Genomic DNA, 6000 nt, shown 5'->3' with positions numbered 1-6000 from the left:
ATCGTGACGTCACTGGAGAATAGTGATGTAAAACAACCCCGCTCGCTAGTAAGGGTTGCTGCAAAGGCTGGTTTGCATAGAGTGTAAAATTGTATTTATATTGGCGATAGAAATTTATGAATTACTAGATTTCCGCCCGCGGCTTCGCCCGCGTTTGTAAAGGAAAACCCGCATAGTTCCCGTTCCCGTGGGATTTCCGGGATAAAAACTATCCTATGTGTTAATCCAAGTTACCCTCTATATGTGTGCTAAATTTCATTGTAATCGGTTCAGTAGTTTTTACGTGAAAGAGTAACAAACATCCATACATCCATACATCCATACATCCTTACAAACTTTCGCCTTTATAATATATATTAGATATACTCAAATGACCTTGTATCCTTAATTATTATTATACATAGGTACTTTAATCGTATTTGGTAAAGGTTACTTTATCATAAAACCAACATGAGCGTAATTATAAATTTGACAGTAATGGATAGCTTCATAAACATAACGTGATTTCTGTAAATATTGGCACACTTCCATCAAGTTCAAGAAGTATATCATTTTCCGTAAATTTTCATACCATTATTAACGGCCGTGAGGAAAAACGTGATTATTATTACATATTTTCATTCACTAACCCAAAAGCAAATTGTTTGTTTAAATTACAATAGGGATGAAAGAGATTGCACGAACGCTTTCTTCTAAAACCGCGTACTGAAAAATCTATTTTGTTTAATAAAATGATTACTTACCCTTAAGGAATGTCGATAAACGATATCGATAAGAGCACATCTCTAGTACTGCAGAAAACTCGCCAGTTAGTGTGGGTCGCCCGTTGCGGATGTTAGTACCCGCGATCCGAGTTCTAAATTTGTATGAGAAATTTTGCGAGTAAAAAAAATTGTGAATGGTCAGTGCTATTTTTGTTACATTCATTAATCATTGAATGAGGATATTTTTGTTTTTTGTATAAGGTATGCAATGTTATAGCGATTATTTTAATGTGTAGCGCAAGAGGATTTATTCAATCTAATTTATTTTTCCATATCTCTCATGAATAATGTAGAGATATAGAGATGTTAATATATATTTTGGTAGAGCTTTCTTTTTGCTTGTAATTTCAGTTCAGTATAATGTAGTTATTACTTATTAGTTTGTATTGCTTATTTATAATTACTATTTACATGAAATCAGAAAAAAAAGATTCGTAAGTCTTAATATTAAAGCACTTCGGTAGACCAATATTTTTCATATAGTTAATTTATATTTCAATTAACGGAACATGCTAAAATACTTAAATAAACTACCTGTATATATTTCTACAGCGATAAATATTTTCCTGTCATTAGCTTACTAAAAATCTGCAGTCATTAAAAAATCTATACATTAGGTATGTTCAGATTGGCTGGCTCTAGACATCCCGGAGGTTTTATCGATTCTATGCTCAGCGTGCGGGGTGCAGGGGGTAGGGAAGGTCAGGACTGGCCAGGACGCTTCCTCACCACGTGCAAAATAACACGTGACGCGAGCTTTTTCAAAATGTCCTTGGCATAGATAACAGATGAACTGATAATATTGTCTACGAATATTGGAGGATATCTGTTTTTTTTTTTGTTGTATTGTGTATTTGGTAATGTCGTGAACCTGAAAGGTTACGTAAAAGTCACAGTAGAATAACGTCTGTAATATCTCCGCTTAGTAGGTCATCGATCGATATCTCATCATGCCAGTTAGTGCCACTTCTGTCCCTTGACTCATTTGTTTTGAGCCACGAGGGCATAAATCATGTTAATAACTACGTAGTTACTCTATAGGCTATGGTTTATGGTTCAACTAGAGAAGTTGATTATTATGATACATTGTCTAGTTAAATCCTATTTTATAAAGTAAATCATACATTTCTTGTCGTATAATGTTTTTAAATACTCATAATAAATAGAGATATTTATATGTAAATTTTATATTTTATAATGCGCTCTACGTCACACGAATGAAACACATCACTATAAATGCTGATATGGGTTTCATAATAAACTATAATTATTTCAGAGCATCACTTCGTTTATTTTATTACTTTAATTTTGCTCTTATATGATTATGCCCAATTACCAACAACAATATTCTTTGCTCTACATTTCATTCACTTTATATTAAACTAGCTGTGCCCTGCGGTTTTACACGCAGTGCTCCACTCCTGGTGATCTTAGCGTGATGATATATAGCCTATAGCCTTCCTCGATAAATGGGCTATCTAACACCGAAATAATTTTTCAAATCGGACCAGTAGTTCCTGAGATTAGCGCGTTCAAATAAACAAACAAACAAACAAACTCTTCAGCTTTATAATATTAGTATAGATTAAATATTTACGTAGAGAAATATCTGCAACTTTTATAATATTAATAACTCAGTCCACGCTTTCATAATAGAGTATCAGATTTAAACAAAAAAGACACAAAAAATAAATATTTAACTGTACATTTATTAAACATTGGCTGATCACGAAGTAACTTCAGTGAATTTAAAATATTTTTGCGCATACTGAAAATATTTTCACTAAATGTATTACGTAATGAAACACATAACTCATATTTTCATCGCACGGCTTTTTTCGAATAGCAGTCGATGACTATAAATTATTCCAGACCGTTGTGAACAAGCATTTCATTGCTATCTAGAAGTACTGCCATAATGTAAATTTGATTTTCAACTAAATTTCTTTAAAAAATAAAATCTTTTTTTTCTTTAAAAAGTAAAATTTTTATAGCGGTCGTTCTTTCGTTTTTCCAACCAATATAATATAATAATATAATAATAACGTCACTAAGTGATGACATCCGATAGGTTTAAATAGCATGAACTGATAAGGTATTTGGATGGTTTTAGAATATCAGGTTAAGGTTAAAATCTTGGCACTGGATGTTTTTAAAACTCGTGTTTGGTAATATTTCATACTTCTCGATAGTTACATGTAAATTTTTACATGAAATAGTTAAAATAAGTAGTGCACTCTATCATATACAGTACACAACACAATGTTACGGAATTCGACTTCCGAGATATCCATATAAATATTAAATTACATTCACTCTCCCAAAATACTACATTAATTGATAATTTTATATTTTTCAAGAATTACTCTATAATTTACGTATTCATTCGAAGATTTAACATTGTTCCAAAACTCTCTCAAACGCTAAACATTAGTTTAAAGTGATACAAAAAATTACCAGACGTATCACGTGTAGTTTCAAAAGAATCTCCCTATTTGTTTTCATATGAAGTGAAGTCCTCTGAAACCCGTTATTTAGAGAGGGGACACACAAAGGCTTCCCCGTGTCCTTGACATAATTCCACACACCGCTTTCGTTTCGTCAAAATGGACGATTATTATAATGCCTCGATTAAGAGTACGCTGCAGGATATAATCTTTAGATTGATTCCATTTGGAGCATTCACTTAGAACTTGAATGGAATGGAAGAGATTTCCATTTCTATACAATTCAGGATATTTTATGCGGTTAAAAGGTTAATGACTAGAATTTGGAACTAAATAGGATACGTGCCAATGCCGTTGTTATATTTGGCATAGAATTCTAGAAATCAAATATCGGGCATTGCGTGAAACCTTTATATAAAAGTAGTTTTATATTCCACATAAAATAAGACGCCTCATGGTGCATTTACATCAAACGAGCGAATGCTCATTCTAACTCTACTATGTCAAATTCGTTGTTCTTAGTGCGAAAAGATTCTATACAATGTTGGTAAACTGAACAACACTGAATTCGAATTTTCGTTAACACTAAATGATCACGTACCTAAGCATGCTCTTGCTCTTTTTTTTTTTTTTTTTTTTTTTTTTTTTTAACGTGAGGAAATTCTCATGAATACCGGCTGCTTCGGGGGCAGCAGCACGGTTATGTCAGACTTCTACTGACTAAAACCTCACGGTGGCCTTCTTTCGCGCAAGTAAAGAGGGGATCCCGGGATCTCCGGTGGGAACGCTCACGGTACCCCTCGCGCGCCTGCCATTGGCAATCCACTCGTTTGTAGTCGCGGACTACCCTACGCGCATGCCTAGCACTACGACAGACTGCAGCCACAACAGTCTGTCGCCCTCCTCACGTTGCATATTGAATGTGCGCAGCCCCCGCCGCACACACTCTGCAACGATAAAGGCAAGAGCTCGTCGGGTCTACTAAGTGACCCGACGTCCCCTGCGGCGTGCTCTGCGACGCACAGGATTCCTACGCTCCCGGTCGCGCTCAGCACTTTCTTTCTGTGACATCACTGCATCACAGAAAGACAGCACTGCCATCCACACGTCCTCTCTTTCACACATGGCACCAACTACGATCGGAAGTGAGAGGTCTGATCCAACCATAGCACGTAGTGCATCGCGTTCCGCTGTCCACGCTGGACACGACTCTAAGGTGTGCTGAGCCGTGTCCTCCTCACAGTCACAATGGTGACAGGCAGCATTTGGCTGTTTTCCTATTCGACACAGATACTTACCGAAGCAACCATGCCCCGTCAGAATCTGTGTCGTGCGGAATGAGAGCGAGCCGTGGCGCCTAGTCATCCATTCCTGAAATACAGGCAAAATGGCATGGATAGACATCATGCCATATTGCGCGTTCGCTAGCCGTCTGGCCCATGCCTCCGTTGCCTGTCTTCGGAGTCTGGCCCTACGCCTGTCCATGTCTATTGGAGATATGCTCCGATGCAGGCCTACTTCTTCTCGCCAGTGGAACATGGTTGAAAGAATCTCCGCTTCCAAGTCCCAGGGGAGACATCTAGCAAGTAAGCAAGCTGCGTCATAAGAGACTGTACGGTATGCCCGGGCGACTCTGATCGCCATCATCCTCTGAGGCTTACGTAAGAGGCTGATATTTCGGCTCGTCAGCGAATCAGCCCAGACAGGAGCTCCATAAAGAGCCATCGACCGCACAATCCCCTCATACAGCTTGCGACATGATTCATTCGGTCCCTTAATATTCGGCAGTAAACCACTGAGAGCGCCCGCTACTCTTAGAAGTTTGGGCGCCAGACACTTAAAGTGCGGATAGAAGGTCCATTTGCCATCCAATATGAGTCCCAGATACCTCATCGACGGCTGGATGGCAATGGACACTCCTCCCACATTCAAACAAGACCCAGGTGGAGGACCTCGTCGTGAACCGCGGAAACATATGGCTTCCGATTTAGATGGAGCAACCTCTAGACCTATTTGACGGATCCGTGCGATTACCTGGGCTGTTCCAGTCTCAGCCAGCAAGGCTGCCTCAGCAAAAGTCTTCGCTCCAGCAGTTATCAGAGTGTCGTCGGCATAACATGTCACCTCAGTACCCTCGACATTGGTACCTCGCAGCACCCAATCATAACCAATGTTCCACAGAAGAGGTCCCAAAACCGACCCCTGTGGAACACCACATGTGACTGCTCGGCGCTGCCAGCCAAGCCTCCCAGGATATTCAACCCACCTCTCAGATAAGTACGATTCCACGATATGGCACAGGTAAGGAGGCACCCCGTGAAACCGTAATGCTTCCCTGATCGTAGCCCAGGGAAGGGTGTTGAATGCGTTTGCTATATCCAAAGACACCGCGATGACGAACTTGCCACGGCGAACTGCTTGGTCCACTATATTCTTAACACGCAAGATTGCGTGGAGAGTCGAGCGCCGCCTCCTGAAACCAAACTGGCAGTCGGCTAGATCGGGACCAACACCCTCCAAGTGCTGAACCAGCCGATTAGCAATTACTCGCTCGAAAAGCTTGCTTACTTCGTCCAATAAGACTATTGGCCTATATGCCGAAGGAGAGTCCATTGGACGGCCTTCTTTTCGTAGCAACACAAGCCTTCCTATCTTCCATTGGCGTGGAAAAGTACCGTCAAGAAGACATTGAGTAAAGAGTTTCTTCAATCTTCCACCCAACCAATCCATTGTCATTACCAGCACTCTTCCGGGTACACCGTCAGGACCAGGGGCTGTATTCTTACCCC

At 39.8% G+C, this 6000-nt stretch overlaps 1 protein-coding gene across 4 annotated transcripts in view; it reads left to right on the top strand.

Moving 5' to 3' along the window:
* Positions 1–822: 822 nt before the first annotated feature.
* The window catches only part of LOC123701666 (sodium- and chloride-dependent transporter XTRP3), a 36520-nt gene continuing 31342 nt past the window's right edge, over positions 823–6000 (top strand). For 3 of the 4 annotated variants that reach the window (XM_045649155.1, XM_045649153.1, XM_045649156.1), the window contains exon 1: positions 823–901. The gene's annotated coding sequence lies outside the window, so the exon portion shown is untranslated. Of the gene's footprint in view, positions 966–6000 lie in introns of all 4 variants that reach the window. The other variant, XM_045649154.1, reaches the window with a different exon arrangement.

This window comes from Colias croceus, chromosome 22, assembly GCF_905220415.1.
Source record: "Colias croceus chromosome 22, ilColCroc2.1".
In the NCBI taxonomy this organism is placed as follows: Eukaryota; Metazoa; Arthropoda; class Insecta; order Lepidoptera; family Pieridae; genus Colias; species Colias croceus.
This window is presented reverse-complemented; position numbering and strand designations above follow the sequence as displayed.